This window comes from Tursiops truncatus, chromosome 8 (assembly GCF_011762595.2).
Source record: "Tursiops truncatus isolate mTurTru1 chromosome 8, mTurTru1.mat.Y, whole genome shotgun sequence".
Classification (NCBI taxonomy): domain Eukaryota; kingdom Metazoa; phylum Chordata; class Mammalia; order Artiodactyla; family Delphinidae; genus Tursiops; species Tursiops truncatus.
The window spans coordinates 76,411,339-76,428,219 of record NC_047041.1 but is presented as its reverse complement, the minus strand read 5'-3'; positions in this window follow the sequence as shown (position 1 = coordinate 76,428,219).

Sequence of the window (16,881 nt, the reverse complement as noted above, 5' to 3'; positions counted from 1 at the left end):
TCAAACGTATGCTCTAATATATGTGTGGATTGTTTTTTCCTAGATTCCCTGTATTTTTAGTTTTCTTTCTTTGTTTATCTCTGTATAATACAACTCTGTCTTTTATATACCAGGCTTATTTACAGCCCATTGGTACAGAGTAATGTCGAAATAAGCAAAATATTTACTATTCTGGAATTGAAATTACTGTGGAGAAAGATAAGCAATAAAAAAATGATTAATTAAAAATGTAGTGATTTAAGCTTCAGAGATAAATGAATCAAGGAAGAATTAAGAATGGAAAGATTACTTTTTTCTTTTTTTAATAATGGACAACACATTAATCACTGAATTATATTTAAGGAAGACAATGAAGGCGAGGAGTGAGCCATGTCTATATTTGAGGGTAAGACTAACAGAGAGATTGAAAATCAAAGAGACAAGACCTGAGGCAGGAACATGCCTCGTATGTTTAGGAAACACCCAGATGGACAGTACAGCTGGAGCAGATTGAGATACCATTTGGTAGACAATTTTAACAACTTTCACTTTTACTCTAACAGAAATAGGGAGCCAGTTCAAGGCTTTTGAGCAAAAGAATGACAACTGCACTTCTGTTTTAGAAGGATTATTTTGGCCACTATGTCAACAGTAGAGAGGTAGGATACAAAAGGAGGAACGGAAGAAAATTTAGGAAGCTATTGTAACAACCCAGGTATGAAGATGGTGCAGTAATTGTCAAATAATATATACTTTAAAGGGGGTGATAAAGGTATTTTCTGGTGAATCATAAACTGGATGGAATGAGATTGTAAAAGTAAAAATGACTAGAAGGTTTTTGGCCTGAGAATTAGAAGCATTTTCATTTTGCATCTGTTTCTTTGAAATACTAAATTATAAAACGTTATTAGATGTAGATATAAATGTAAATGGGCTAACTGTATAGATATAATTGTAGTTTCATTGAAAAATATTGTCCTTTTTATTTTATTTTTGAAAATCATTTTGGCAGTTCTTAGATCTTTAATCTTGCAAAGGAATTTTCTTATTAGCTTGTTAAAGTCTGTGAAACTCCTGGTGATATTTTGACCATCATTCTTTTGAATATATTAACAAGTTTACTCTCGGAGAGAGTAAAACACTAATTACTTACCTAGTAATGCATCATTCATACGGCAAATTTTATGTCTATACTGCCAAAACAGAAGTCTCTAAACTGAGATTAGTTTCAGATAATTTCCGTTTTCACGGGACTAACATTTCTAAAGATTTTTAATTAAATTTAAATTGGCATTCAAGTAAAATATATACAATTACATATTTAGCTAAGAAACTGGAAACTGTGACTTAGGTTTTGTTAATCAAAACAGAAGAAAATAGCTTTTAGAATCTAACATAAAAAAAGCATTCTTTACAAAAAAGCATTCTTTACTAACAAAAGAATTTCCAATTAAAAGAATCAAAATTACATGAGAATAAGTCATTTAAATGCTTTGAAAAGGATATAATTTGTGATTTGTACACAACATTCTAATGTTTAGTCAAACTGAAGGGAATGCAAAGGCCACCTTGGTTAGCATGTTAATGGATTTATTTCGTATTTGGATATAATTTGATGCAATGGGCTTTATATTTAAATGTTCCCTTGTGGCCCACAGAAATAATTTCTACTTGACAAATGTAGTAATTAAGAAATATTTCACTTAATTGTTACAATTGGGATTGGGTTAGATTTTTAGATGATTTTAAATAGAGACCATAAATTGCTTGGAATAGTTACAAATTGATGTAACAAAAGAAAGCCAATGAAAATATTTTAGTCTATTTCAAATGGACTGAAATTTTTGAAAAAATATACATAATTTCAGGGTAGAAATAATTTTTAAAACTCCTAAATTGGCCATGGTTAATATTTACTTCTCTAATTGGATATCATTTTAATTAGTATATACATAATTTAAAGATACAGATCTTTATTGATCACTTAAAATTACTTTTAATAAAATACCTTGTTTTCAGTCCCAAGGGAGGAAAAAGTGAACATTTAGAAATAGTTATTGCCCCAAGAGAGTGTCTCCCATATGTCCCACTGACAAAAAAAATTGTATTTCCAAGTGTTTATTCCATTTACTAGTAAATAAAAACAAAATAAATGCCACAGAGATAATAAAAACTTTAATAATTTAAAAACTGTTACAATATGTTAAAAAGATTCATTAATCAATTCCCCATACCTGCTATAGAAAGAAATGAAGGTGATTCTATTGGTGAGTTTTCAGTCTCTTCCTTAAAATGTGTGCTTGTGTGTTTAATATATTATATATAGAAATAATTTGTGCAGTTGCAATACTATAGTTGATTTCCTAAAAAGCTATGCATGATATGGAAAAATATATCTCTTAATATCGATTTAGTGACAAGAGGGTAGGGAATCAGTTAGTAATTATATTTTAGCTGACCAAGTCCAGTTGCCACACTTCATTTATTTTATTATCTCCATTGCTTTTGAGAGAGAGAGAGAGAGAGAAATGGAGAAGGGCATGAGGGTAGGTGGGGAACAAAGAAAGGAGAGAATAGAAAGGAGGAAGGGAAAGAAGGGGTTGGAGAGGAGAGAGAGAAAAAAATGAAGAAAGAATTTAACTTTTACTGGGAGCTTAATCTGAGCCAGGCCTAAATTTAAGTACTGTATATAAAATATTCAATTCTTGTGATTACACCGTAAAGTAGGTAAAATAAATTCAGTAATATAGGCACAAATATGGTATGTAGAAACTTAACAAGTGGAAGAGCTGGGGTTGTAACCAAGCAGGCCACTGACACAGACTCTCCTAAATGACTCCTCTAAAATCAAAACTACAATGAGATACCACCTTACACCAATCAGAATAGCCACAATTAAAAAGTGTACAAATCACAAATACTGAACAGGGTGTAGAGAAAAGGGAATCCTCCTACACTGTTGGTGGGAATGTAAATTGGTGCAGCTACTATGGAGAACAGTATGGAAGTTCCTCAAAATACTAAAAGTAGAGTTGTCATTTGATCCAGCAATCCCACTCCTGGACATACATCTGGACAAAACTATAATTCAAAAAGATGCATGCAACTCTGTGTTCATAGCAGCACTATTTACAATACCCAAGACGTGGAAACAATGTAAATGTCCCTCAACAGATGAAGGACAAAGAAGATGTGGTATGTATATACAATGGAATATTACTCAGCCATCAAAAAGAATGAAATAATGCCATTTGCAGCAACATGGATGGAACAAGTGATTATCATACTAAGTGAAGTAAGCCAGAAAGAGAAGACAAATACCATATGATATCACTTATATGTGAAATCTAAAATATGACACAAATTAATTTATCTATGAAACAGAAACAGACTCACAGACATAGGGAACAGACTTGTGGTTGCCAAGGGGAAGGGGGGCAGGGGAGGGATGGTTGAGAGTTTGAGACTAGCAAATGCAAACTATTATATATAGACTGGATAAACAACAAGGTCCTATTGTATAGCACAGGGAACTATATTCAATATCCTGTAATAAACCATAATGGAAAATAAAAAATATAAATAAATAAACTAAATGACACCTCTAGATGCCTTTAACCAAGGGTGGGCCATCTCCAGCTGATCATACTTTCCAAAATTCCCTACTTCCTTACACCCTCACATAAGCATGCATTTAATTTATTTTTACATTAAATACATTGAAGACAGAATTTGTGAAACAGGAAAGGATTTCAGATTTAACATATATAAATTATTTTTTTCTACAGGCCATACTCTGAAACAAGTTTTGTCTTGGATTGGGGAAGACTTAATATCCTTGTCCATCACCCTTAGTCCTGAAAGCTACCCTAAATTAACTTTCAGTCCAAGCAAATGTGGTGTGCTTGCTTTCTAATCATATCTTCAAAACACTTATCATAAGGAGATTGTGGCTTCTGAACCCCTCCTTCCTACATGGAAATTACATAAATGCTACTGTTTCAGGTATTCAGTAACAAAGATGTTTTTAGTACCTGTAGGTATATCAAACTGACACATGGCAAATAAAACTTGATTACATCCAACTTTTTTTTTTTTTCCGGTATGTGGGCCTCTCACTGTCGTGGCTTCTCCCGTTGCGGAGCACACGCGCAGGCTCAGCAGCCATGGCTCTCGGGCCCAGCCGCTCCGCGGCACGTGGGATCCTCCCGGACCGGGGCACGAACCCGCGTCCCCCGCATCGGCAGGCGGACTCTCAACCACTGCGCCACCAGGGAAGCCCTACATCCAACTTTTTGTTTCAAGAAAAAGTCTTGATTTCCCTAACACTAACTGTAGTATTAGAGACATGGGACTATTTAAATTTCTGATCACTTTAATACATATTCTAATGATAAAGCACAATATAATTCAATACAACCACTTCCTTTTTATTATCTTTTTAAATTATCAAGATGGCTACTTTTTGGGAAAAGGTTGGAAAGGAGTCAGAAAAACAGCATACCAATTTCTTAAGTGTTTATCCTGAGGTCCAAGATTGAAATAAAATATGCTTCGGATTTGATTATCTGTGAATGTAAGATAACACAAATTGTCCAATCAGACATACACAATTCAGATAACGTACCCAGTGTCAAACTTCACTAATAAATTTAATAAGTCATTCTGAGTCCCAGGAAAGCAGAAAATATCTTAGAACTTTTCTGTCCACATAAGAATATTCTCTAGCCCATATTTTTGTTATGGCTCTCTCTAAATGTTGCAAACAGAGCATTACTTACAGAGAATGAAGCAATTTTGGAGATGCTACATCTCCATTTTATACTCTGATAATTATATAATGTAACATTTTGTAGGGATGTATAGCACACAAATCTATACAATCCATGTTTATTTATCATAGTCAATCCTGTACAGATCCTATACATAACAGATTCAACCTGCTAAAAACATTCTATACCTAAGTACTTTCCCTATAGTAATTACCAGAGTATGTCTGCCTGTAGGTCTGTTATTATATTTAGTAATAATCATCCTCCCTCCCTCCCTCCTTCCCATCCTTCCTTTCTTCCTTCCTTCCTTCCCACCCCTCCTTCTTTCCCACCCTTCCTTCCTTCCTTCCTTCCTTTTTTTCCTTTCATACTTTTATCAGTGAACCTACACTGGAAAAGTAGGAATAGGATTTTATTTATTTATTTATTTAACATCTTTATTGGAGTATAATTATTTTACAGTCGTGTCAGTTTGTGCTGTATCACAAAGTGAATCAGCTATACATATACATATATCCCCCATCCCCTCCCTCTTGCATCTCCCTCCCACCATCCCTATCCCACACCTATAGGTGGTCACAAAATACCAAGCTGATCTCCCTATGCTATGCAGCTGCTTCCAACTAGCTATCTATTTTACATTTGATAGTGTATATAGGTCCATGCCACTCTCTCCCTTCATCCCAGTTTACCCTTCCCCCCTCCTCGAGTCCTCAAACACATTCCCTACATCTGCGTCTTTATTCCTGTCCTGCCCCTAGGTTCTTCAGAACCTTTTTTTTTTTTTTTTAGATTCCATATATATGTGTTAGCATATGGTATTTGTTTTTCTCTTTCTGACTTACTTCACTCTGTATGACAGATTCTAGGTCCATCCACCTCACTACAAATAACTCAATTTCATTTCTTTTTATGACTGAGTAATATTCCATTGTATATATGTGTCACATCTTCTTTATCCATTCATCTGTCGATGGACATTTAGGTTGCTTCCACGTCCTGGCTATTGTAAATAGTGCTGCAATGAACATTGTGGTACATGACTCATTTTGAATTATGGTTTTCTCTAGGCATGTGCCCAGCTGTGGGATTGCTGGGTCGTATGGTAATTCGATTTTTAGTTTTTTAAAGAACCTTCATACTGTTCTCCATAGTGGCTCTATCAATTTACATTCCCACCAACAGTACAAGAGGGTTCCCTTTTCTCCACACACTCTCCAGCACTTATTGTTTGTAGACTTTTTGATGATGGCCATTCTGCAGGTGTGAGGTGATACCTCATTGTAGTTTTGATTTGCATTTCTCTAATGATTAGTGATGTTGAGCATCCTTTCATGTGTTTGTTGGCAATCATCTGTATACCTTCTTTGGAGAAATGTCTATCTAGGTCTTCTGCCCATTTTTGGATTGGGCTGTTTGTTTTTTTGATATTGAGCTGCTTGTATAATTTGGAGATTGTAGGGCGCGGTCAGCTAACTGCTACGCAGCAGGAAGCTGAAATAAGCTGAGTCATCCTTCCTGTGGCCACTGCGCTTGCGCTAAGTATACTAATGAGGTTTTAAAGTAGCGACCTATCCGATGCTGGCTCACAAATCGCACCATCGGCGAAAGCCAATCACAGAGCGACACATGTTCTTAATCCCTATATAAGCAGACTGCTATAGGATTGCGGGGTCTTCCTTCCATCTTTCTTCAACCAAGCTGTGCTCCAATAAAGTGTGATACGAGAAGAATCTTGCGTGTGGCGGCTCGTTATTCTGCCGGTCAGAAACGGCTCGCCGCAAGTGGTGCCGAAACCCGGGAACTTCGCGCCCTGCATGGAGGACCGATTCAGAACTCGACACACGGAGTGAACCGTCGGATCAAGATCCGATCTGGGTGCCATCAAGACTGACGAGAATTGTTGAAGAAAACTTCGGAGAAGATGCTGAGCTTTGTATTAGTTGGAATTCCACAAAGGATTATTCAGATTGTGCAACTGAGTGCTGCCGGGCTGGAGCCCGTTGCCTTTGGAGATTTTGCCTCTTGGCTCTCTTCTGCCTTTTCCTTCTTTGGGGAGTGGGTGGGGGTAGGAATCTTTGGAGTCTGCTGTGTATTTGGGATTATGCTGTGTCTCTGGTTGGTCTGTCGTGTGCGCATCAGGGCACATCGAGATAGGGTCCTGCTCACTCAGGCACTTCTGGCTATTAATGAAGGAGATTCTCCCGCAGCCTGGCTCTCCGCCCTGAATAATTCGAAATGATTGCCCTTGCACAGAGAGGCCTTGTTGCCATTGCACCTCTATAGGGAGTCATCCATTGTCCTGATTGCCCTTGCACAGAGAGGCCTTGTTGCCATTGCACCTCTATAGGGAGTCCTGATTGCCCTTGCACAGAGAGGCCTTGTTGCCATTGCACCTCTATAGGGAGTCATTCATTCATTGTCCTGATTGCCCTTGCACAGAGAGGCCTTGTTGCCATTGCACCTCTATAGGGAGTCATTCATTCATTGTCCTGATTGCCCTTGCACAGAGAGGCCTTGTTGCCATTGCACCTCTATAGGGAGTCATTCATTGTCCTGATTGCCCTTGCACAGAGAGGCCTTGTCGCCATCGCACCTCTATAGGGAATCAGCCATTATTCTGAGTCTCAAACATGCCAACAGAAAACTGCCCTCGAACAGTGAGCACATCATGAGGTGAACACTTGTACGGGCTACATTCTGTTTGGTGTTCTAATAAATAAAAAAGGGGGAGATGTAGGGCGCGGTCAGCTAACTGCTACGCAGCAGGAAGCTGAAATAAGCTGAGTCATCCTTCCTGTGGCCACTGCGCTTGCGCTAAGTATACTAATGAGGTTTTAAAGTAGCGACCTATCCGATGCTGGCTCACAAATCGCACCATCGGCGAAAGCCAATCACAGAGCGACACATGTTCTTAATCCCTATATAAGCAGACTGCTATAGGATTGCGGGGTCTTCCTTCCATCTTTCTTCAACCAAGCTGTGCTCCAATAAAGTGTGATACGAGAAGAATCTTGCGTGTGGCGGCTCGTTATTCTGCCGGTCAGAAACGGCTCGCCGCAGGAGATTAATCCTTTGTCAGTTGCTTCATTTGCAAATATGTTCTCCCGTTCTGAGGGTTGTCTTTATGTCTTGTTTATGGTTTCCTTTTCTGTGCAAACCTCTTAGGTTTCATTAGGTCCCATTTGTTTATTTTTGTTTTTATTTCCCTTTCTCTAGGACATGGCTCAAAAAGGATTTTGCTGTGATTTACGTCATAGAGTATTCTGCCTGTGTTTTCCTATAAGAGTTTTATAGTGTCTGGCCTTATATTTAAGTCTTTAATCCATTTTGAGTTTATTTTTGTGTATGGTGTTAGGGAGTGTTCTAATTTCATTCTTTTACATGTAGTTGCCCAGTTTTCACAGCACCACTTATTAAAGAGGCTGTCCTTCTCGATTGTATATTCTTGCCTCCCTTATCAAAGATATGGTGACCATATGTGCATGGGTTTATCTCTGGGCTTTCTATCCTGTTCCCTTGGTCTGTATTTCTGTTTTTGTGCCAGTACCATACTGTCTTGATGACTGTAGCTTTGTACTATAGATAAACGCATGCATATATGGGCACCTAATTTATGACAAAAGAGGCAAGAACATACAATGGAGAAAGGACAGCCTCTTCAATTAGTGGTGCTGGGAAAACTGGACAGCTACACGTAAAAGAATGAAATTACAACACTTCCTAACACCATACACAAAAATAAACTCAAAACGGATTAAAGACCTAAATGTAAGGCCAGACACTATAGAAGTTTTAGAGGAAAATATAGAACACTCTATGACATAAATCACAGCAAGATCCTTTTTGACCCACTTCCTAAAGTAGTGGAAATAAAAACAAAAATAAACAAATGGGAACGAAGGGAGGAAAGTGGGGCGTGGGGTGTGGGGGGGTGGTTGGATGAATTGGGAGATTGGAATTGACATATATATGCTAATAAGTATAAAATAAATAACTTATAAGAACCTGCTGTATAGCACCGAGAACTCCACTTCGCTGTACAGTAGAAACTAACACAACATTGTAAAACAACTATACCCTAATAAAAAAAAAAGGGACCTAATTAAACATAAAAGCTTTTGCACAGCAAAAGAAACCATAAACAAGATGAAAAGACAACTATTAGAATGGGAGAAAATATTTGCAAATGAAGCAACTGACAAGAGATTAATTTCCAAAATGCACAAGCAGCTCATGCAGCTCAATATCAAAAAAATCAAACAACCCAATGCAAAAATGGGCAGAAGACCTAAACAGACATTCCACCAAAGACATACAGATTGCCAACAAACACGTGAAATGCAAATCAAAACCACAATGAGGTATCACCTCACACCGGTCAGAATTGCCATCATAAAAAAATCTACAAACAATAAATGCTGGAGAGGCTGTGGAGCAAAAAGAAGCTGCCTGCACTGTTGGTGGGAAGGTAAATTGGTGCAGCCACTATGGAGAACAGTATGGAGGTTCCGTAAAAACTAAAAATAGAACTACCATATGATCCAGCAATCCCACTACTGGGCATATACCCTGAGAAAACCATAACTCAGAAAGATACATGTACCACAGTAGTCACTGCAGCACTATTTACAATAGCCAGGTCATGGATATGTTTGAAACTATCTTTCAAATGATTTTCTAAGACATATGGAGAGTATTTTCATTAGATTATAGAAAATGTACCAATACACTTCTCAAAGAGTAAACTTGTGTTATGATATCAGTCTTAAATTTAAAAATCTGTACCCAAGACAGCTTAGGGTAATAGAAAGATTGATGATCCTGGGTATAAGGAGTTATGCCTATTCTTCTAGTAATTTACTTTGTGACATGAGGCAAATTACTTTCATATTCTACACCTTGGGTTTCCAAATGAATGCATGTATCATGAATAAATGCTTGTGTCCTATGCATCATTCTTTTGGGGAAACTACCACATTCCAATGATCAGTTACTATAGCTTTGATGAGACTGAAACCCATCCTGCACTGTAGAGGGCGCTGAAGGTAACCCAGATCTGGCCAGTCTGAACTCCATTTCCATAGCAAGTCACATTTTCAGTGATTGATTATGACCCAGATGGGCCAACAGATTCAATCCTAAGACTTTTGCTGACACTTGGAGAAGACAAATCCTCTTCCTGCTGAGGTTTTGAAGGGGGTAGAATTTTAGCTTAGGTCTGGTGGACATATTTGTCATAATCTAGCAGAGGCTGGGTGAGAATAAAGCCATCAGAGAGGAAAACACGGTAGAAACACTTTACAAATAATAATAAGTGTACCATACTCTTTATTATAAATTACTTTAGATAATTGATTTTTCCCTAACATATTCATTGATTTTTTTCTAACTTTTGTACTGTAGCCAACCTACAGTTTCAATTAAAAAAACAAATGTAGTTCTGTCTTGAATATTTACTGTTTTCACCTATAATCATGTATAAATCCCAAGTGAAAAAAGAAAGACATCTGCCAAATCTTTGCTCATTCATCACAGTTGGAAATGACTTCTTCACTGAATTACATTTGAATGCTGGAAGATTATTTGCTCAAGGTTTTTTTTTTGCTAATTACAATGTAATGGCTAAAAATATCATGCACGTTTAAGTTTAATTTGCACTATCAAAATTTCCCCCATTATTCTAAACAGTCAGCAAAACAATGAATCAAGCCCTGATTTGTAGCATTTGCAATTTTTGTTTTATAAATTGGTAAATTTCTACTATGGCCTATTTCAGCCTACCAACATAACTAAGCATTTGACACAGTGAAAAGATCTGTATTTTCACCATACATATACAATAGATTTAAATTTCAAGAGTATAGTGTACATTAAACTTAGTAAAATAATTGGGAAGTTATGAATTTCAATTATGTATTACCTTTGTTTTTAATATAACATATTTAAGTCTAAGTTAATATAATTTAATTTTTAATAATGGCTGTATTTAACAACTTTAACAATTTTTTTTTCACAGACATCCTGAAAATTTAACAATTACCACATTAGGATCTCTGTCTTCTTTGAGTCACAGTTTCTGGACTTTAAAATGGATAGTTTTGAGTATCAAATGAGATAATTCCTATAGAATGAAAAAGAAAATTGAATATCTTCATGAGGTTACTGGTACTAAATAGGGTTTTCCTTTCCATCAGAATTACAATCTCACTTAACATTTCCTTACATATGAAATATAATTGATAAAATAATCCTCTTTTTAGGATAATTTTAGGAAGTAAATGAGACATAAATTTCTTAGCACAGTTTATGGGCATAAAAATCAAGTAATACTATCTATTGTTATTGGTTTAATTATTAAAACATTACTTTAGGCCTTACAGTTAAGGACATTCACTCCTGGGGTAGCATCTTCCCTTCATTTTCTTCATATATAGGGTGTGAAATAAAATTTTTGTCCCCTCAGCTTGTCTGGGCAAAATTATGTCCTTTGGATGGACTCACTCACAGGGCTTCTTTGATATGCTCTTGCCTGGCTGAAACTTAATTCAGCCTTGAAACTCCAACCAGCTTCTTCTAATTTTTAGCTCTCTGGACATTCAAACACAGGTAATCCTCAGTACCTCAAAAATGCTTTCTGTCACATATTGTCTGTTGCCTAGTTATGAACCCACAGTAATATTCTTGGGAGATTCTGTTAGTGAATTGGGGAGTTTGTGTGTCATAAAACAGCTCTACTACTGCAAACCAAAAAAAATAAACATGTAAATAATCTGAATATTTTAAAATGCAAATCATCACTATCACTCTGCTTTGGAGCATTGTGTTTGGTTAGATTGGAGTTAGGTTGGTCCATTCAGCATGAAGAGTTATTCAGACAGGAAGCCTGCTCTTAAATTATGCCAGTCACTGGCTGAAATTATTCAGGAGCGTTTTCATTGAATATCTTCTTTCTCCAAATTCCAGTTAAAGCTGGATTTTAAATACAAGTGGTTACAAAATATTCACCCTAAGAACAGTGATTGTGATTCTTTATTAAACCAGCCTACCTATAGTTTTTAACATGCACTGCGGTGTTAAGTCATTACATGTGTTTTCATTAGCTCAAATCTATATTGAAGTTTATAGTCTTAGATGCCCTAATAGAACATCTCCCACTTTTTAAGACTTCACACTGATAATTTTAGGCTACTCTTTGTTGAATTACAGTGATAAGAGACCTTCCTTCTGACATCATCTTGATTCACTGAATAACACAGTTCATTAGTTCCAAGGTCCCTTTCTCAATCTTCAATTCACTTTTCTAGCAGAATTAAAGCATATTTTAAATAAACTTTCCTCCTCAAACTGAAGCTTTACTACATACAGAATATGTTGGAACAACAGTCAACCTAAGCAGGTAAGAAGCCTTAGTTTATAAGGATTATAAATTTTGGAATAATCACTCCTGCCTAATTCTGCTAATTGCAAGGGCCATGACTGACAGTCATTTTCTTTAATCAGTTTTTTATTAGTTTATCAACATTTCTAGTTTTATTTATTTAAAAATATATATAATATAAATATATATATATGCATCAGCATCATAAAATATACAAAATAAAATAATAAAAATATAAACTAAATGAAATTAAAAATACCTGGCACATAAGAATTACATAGTAAATGTAATTTCCTTTGCCGGTTGGAATAAAATAAGTATGAGATAATCATTAGATACATATTCAGTAAATGAGTTATCTACTACTTGACAAACACTGAGCTAGACACAGCATATAATGGTAAATGATGGAGTGGGTCATGATCTCTGTCGCCATGCAGTTAACTTATACAAAGGTGGCTAATAAATCATAATTATAAACTGTTAATGTAATGCATTTCATCATATACTCTGTAGGATTCTAAGAGATATGCTTAAGTTTCTGTTTGGAAAAATGATAAGAGAGAAAGCTAGAGTTTAACAAAATCCAGGAAATATAGATGAAAGGCACAGCAGTGAAATAGATATTTTCTTTGAAAGCCTCAGCAAATAAAGTTGAGGCAAAGAAATCCTAAACCTTTGAAGTGAATCTTAGTGCAATGGGGGACAAAGCTGACATCTGTGCAAAACAGAGCTAATGTTGGCAGGTCGGAATACGATGAAATGTACTGATGAACTCTAGCATGAAATTACTGTGGAGAGAGCAAAGGCTATGTTTTCCTGCATGTTATAGAAAGTAATGAAATTTCTAACTGCTTTTATAGATAGAAAAACACATATATCTAGACTTGGGCATTTTGGTAGATTAGATTATTCTTCAACATATTTACTCTCCCTCCCCTCCTCCATGGAAAGATTTTTTTACCAATTGGGTTGGTCATGTATCTTGCTGTAGACAATGGCATATTAGCAGATGTGAGAAGAGCAGAGGCTTAAAATGTGCTTGTGGGGTGGAACTTATCTTTTGTAACTCTCCTATATCCATGAAAAAGTAAATATTCTTCCTGGTAGCCATTCCCCCTTCAATCTGGGCCCAGAATAAATTCATCCTGAGCATATCTGAATGAAATTTACAGCTAAATATGCAGCTAGAGACAGAGCCACTCAGGCAAGCCCCACCTGTGTCAGCTAACACCTTAGTAGACGTACAACTGTGAAAACTAGAATAAATTGTTGCTTTAAAGTCAGGGAGTTTGTGTGGTTGTTATACAGTATTATACCTAGTAAATATAGAAATTAGTAACAAAAAGGGAATGTTACTTTAACACAAACCTAAACTATGTGACAGTGGGCTTTGAAGTCAGGTGGTGAAGAGAGAGAAGACTGTTAACCAAACCATCCTCTCTTAATGATTATATAAAGAGGTGGAGGCAGTGTAAGAATTTATTATCCAACTGTATGGAGAAAGCTCTGAAAGGTTATCTACGAGAGGGAATTGACAATGTCAGGTATTATTATATTTACCACAGGGATGGTATTAAAATATTTAACAAGTAGAAAAGAACTGGTACCATCAACTTAAATGTGTACGACAAATAAAAATGGATTTTGGTCATAAACAACTGGTATGGTTGTAATGGTGCAAACCAGGTTAACGCATACTTTAATTCCAAATTATTTAACACTCCACAGAATGAAAAGATTTCTCTATGTTGACCAGAAAAAAAGAGTAGAATAACAAGTAATTTTTTGTTAAAAAATAGGAAATAAGAATATTCTAATTCTTCAATAACTTTATTTACAATAATTACTCTTTTCTCCCACCCTGATTCTTATATTGATAACTCTTGTTTTCCAGTTATTTTCTATGCTGAAAAACTAGGTTTGAGTCTCAGCCACCAACTAGATCATGCTAAAATATAAAATATAAACCCAGAGTCAATATTCCGCAACATTTTTCAATTATTTTTTCAGCAGCTCTGTAAAGGTCTATTCTATTCACCTGCTGTATGTTGCACATAAGAAAATGAAAAGGCAATTTGAACATTAGCCTGTAATATTCTCTCCACTCTGAAAGAATTGCCTATTCCCTGCGTAATAAAATTCCTGTTTAGGCACATTGTACTGGTTATTCTCCATTTGCTCCACCAGATCCCATTTCTATTCTTTTCTGCCTTGTTCTGTGCCAAGGAGTCTGACCTCTAGATTGTATGTTCACATTGATTTTTAGTTAAATTGAGTTATTGGGAGTAACAGGTAGTTGATGATAGGAAGAGAGGAGAGAGATATTGGGGGTCTTTATTTTCCACAGCTAACTCTGCTCACACACTCTCTGTGGGATACTTACACTCTGATCTAGATATCACATTCTGATATATACGATGCCCCAGTTCATTTACCAGAGGAATCATAATGTTGACAGTCTTGCATGCAGCCCAGAACAAGAGAAAGTTTTGTAGTAGACACAAACAACAGTGCTACCTGTCCAGCTATATAGACGTTAGAATCCAGTGATAGCTGAGGTATCCCTGGCAGTTAGGAAAGGTATATGAAGCCTCTGGAATGTTCGAATAGGAGAATCAGAGTGGACTTGCCTAGGATTTTGAAGTAATGCCAACACTGTCTTTCTGTGTCAAATAGCCTCCCCATTTGAAAAATGGATCTAGGATTGCTTCTGAGTCCTTTAAAGACTTATCAATGACCATGGGACACTAAGTGACTGTGGAAATTGAGATGGATTTCACAAAGTTTGAGTTGCCTGATTTAGCAAATGATAAAATGGGATGCATACAGTTGCAGTCTATTATGAAACAGAAATAAAATAAATAAAACAAGGATTAAGTTTGTCTTGAAGATTTAAGGAAATTGAACGAAAAGCAGGCTTAGACTCTCATGATACCTATTCCTACTACTTTGTTATCTTCCCCTCAGTACAACCCAGTGGCTTCACAGGAAATTCCCTATGACCAATTGATTAAAGAAGTAAAAGTTTGGCCTGGTTTGCAGATGAGTATACACCATCTGTTGGCACCCAACTGGGAAAAGATGGCCCTACCTTACAGCCTCTCTTAGGGATTTTCTGAAAGGCAATGGTGAAGAAAAATTCTCCCAGTTAGCAAAACTACAGGCAATACATCTGTTATCTCCTCCAATATTAAAGATGGCCAGAAGTACAGATTAACACTAATTGAGGCACACTGTCTCATGGGTTGGCTAGATGGTTAAGAAGTTGAAAGAAAATTAAAACGTCTTAGAATGAAGTATGAGGTGAAATCTCTTATAATGATCACAAATGTGAAGATATCTGTATCCAACATAAATATTCACTAACTACCTTCCACTGGTTTCCTCATAATCAAAGGGAAAAGATAACCCATTCTTTCGAAGTTGTTCTGTGTCTTTCCCAGAATCCTGGGTTTGCCCAATGATTCCCTGTACAAAATGGTTGTGGTGGCAGGAATGGTGTATATTAAGGCACATAACATTTTTAGTTCACCAAGACTGCCTTGCTCTTACCACTTGTGAGTGCCCAAAATGCTAATATCAGAGGTCAGTGCTGAGCTACCCTTATGGCTCCATTACTCCAGGAGACTGGCCCACCACCAAGATGTAGGTTGATTACATTAGACATGAGAAGGAAAAGGACAGCAAAGTTGTCCCAAAGAAAGAAATAGATACTTATTTTAATTTTGTTCTTGCCTACGCAAAAGCATGTCTACCAGCAATACAATTTCCGGACTTATAAAATGTGTATTCATACACGATGTTCCATAAAATATTGCCTTTATTTAGGAATCCACTGTACAGTGAAATAAGTGTGGTAATAGGCTCACACACAGAACCGACAGATCTTACCACATGTCACATCACTTTGAAAAGCTGACAATAAAATGGCAAAACAGTGTATAGCATTAATTTTAGTAAGGAAATGGGAAAAATCCTAGAATTTTAGGATTGATCCTAGGATATGATCTATATCTTAAATTAGCAGCCAATATTTGGTGTCCTTTTCCCCATAACAAGAATAAATGGGTCTAGAAACCAAAAGGTGGAGGTGAATGTGGCCTATTTTAGTATTTTACCTTATAGCGCACTTCTAGAAAAGTTGTGTTTCCTAAACCTATTACTTTGCAATCAGTGGATGTGGAGGTTTACTCACCAAGGCAGGAACATTTTTAGTAAGAACCTGGGCATGGCTGTACTAAAATCTAAGGTACAATTTCCTACGGGGTGGTTTTTTTCTCATGTCTGTAAGCTCTCTCCAGGCTTCATTAACAGCCAGTTACCTCTTCTTTCCTCATGTCTCTCTTTGTCTACATGTGGTAACAACTTCTTGATGTTCCCAGACTGGGGACTTCATATTGCTTGTTAGATACCTTAGTTACTGTAAATAACTTCATTAAATCCTTTTCAGTTAAAATCTTTGAGTGTGCCATCTGTTTCCTGCCAGGAATATGACGGCTACATTTACCCATAAAATTCCCCTGAACATTCTCTTCCTTTCTTCCATTTCTTTTCCCCTTAGCCTCTGTTTAATCTACACCTACATTAAAAATTACCAGAATGAAGTGATTTTAATCTTTGCTATAGATGAAATTTTATTTAACCATTTTCAATTACATGACATTTTAATCAGGCATTGAAATCATACTCTGAAAATGACAATGAGCCAAGGATTCATATCTGTAAAAGTTACATTACTTCTTGTAT